The sequence below is a fragment of the Fukomys damarensis genome, unplaced genomic scaffold (assembly GCF_012274545.1).
Source record: "Fukomys damarensis isolate Sample0158 unplaced genomic scaffold, DMR_v1.0_HiC HiC_scaffold_32, whole genome shotgun sequence".
Classification (NCBI taxonomy): domain Eukaryota; kingdom Metazoa; phylum Chordata; class Mammalia; order Rodentia; family Bathyergidae; genus Fukomys; species Fukomys damarensis.
Genome location: NW_022900944.1, coordinates 38,526,165 through 38,527,230, shown reverse-complemented (window position 1 = coordinate 38,527,230; position 1,066 = coordinate 38,526,165). Strand labels below are relative to the sequence as shown.

At 46.9% G+C, this 1,066-nt stretch overlaps 1 protein-coding gene across 1 annotated transcript in view; it reads left to right on the top strand.

Annotated features, from left to right (window-relative positions):
* Tmem231 (transmembrane protein 231) overlaps positions 1-1,066 on the top strand; it is a 13,082-nt gene that overhangs the window by 735 nt on the left and 11,281 nt on the right. The window lies entirely within an intron of this gene.

Here is a 1,066-nt window from a genome sequence, read left to right as displayed (position 1 = left end):
CCAGCCCGCTTGTAACGCGGGCTCTCTGGCTAGCTTTCCTCGAGAGCAGACCTGTGTGTCTCCCACTTTCTCCCACAAGTCCGTGACTCCCAGAACCGCCACGCCGTCCGTGTGAGACTGCAGAGCCTGGGGACCGCCTCTCTCCTGGGCCTGTCCGTAGGCATGGGCTGATGAAAGGTGCATGTGATGCCGCTTGAGGAGCCTTGAAGGCCGAGCTCTGTTACGCTAACCCAAGCCCTGTAGAGAACGAAAGGCCGGAGTTTTTAAGCAGACCGGATCCGTGGAAACCAAAGAGCTGATTGGTGAAGCGACTTCTATCCAGCTTGTGCTCTGGCAAGCAGTGCCCCCGAGCGCTTGTCTGTATCTGCTGCTCCATCCTTCAGCTCTCCGGGTGAAATTAAAGCGTTTTACTGTTTGCAGTTTAGTGTTTGGTGTAGCGTAGGCGAATGCTGCCTTTACAGCCCCTCTCTTTCATTTTCTGAAAATGTTTTCCTTTTGAAATATGTATGAAACGTCTGGTTTTCCTAACTGCAAATTTGAATCTCTTCGGATAATCTCTAGCGTGACTGTCCTACAAGGCAAACTTGCTGAATAGGGAAAAGAGTTCAGACTTGGGGCGGGGGGGATTTCGCTCAGTGGTTCCACCGCCCACCTACAAAGAGCAAGGGCCCGAGTTTGCTCCCCGGTACCAAAAAATAAATAAAAATAAAAAAAGAATTAAGACTTTTTTCCAGCAACTAAGAAAGGTAAAAAACATTAAAATAGGACGGGTAGTGTGAATAACTACAAACAAAATATAATTCACATTACTTTAAAATATTTGTTCTTTCTGATTTCCAAAGTGCATATTCACTGTCAAATATTAAAGAGTCACAGATGCCCAGCATGGTGGCTCACGCCTGTAATCCCAGCACTTGGGAGGCTGAGGCAGAAGGATCCCTGTGAGTTCAAAGCCAGCCTGGGCTACATAGGGAGTTCACGGCCAGCCTGAACTACACAGTGAGACCCCTGTCTCAAAAAAAAAAAAAAACAAAAACAAAAAAAAAAAAAAAAAAAGAGTTACAGG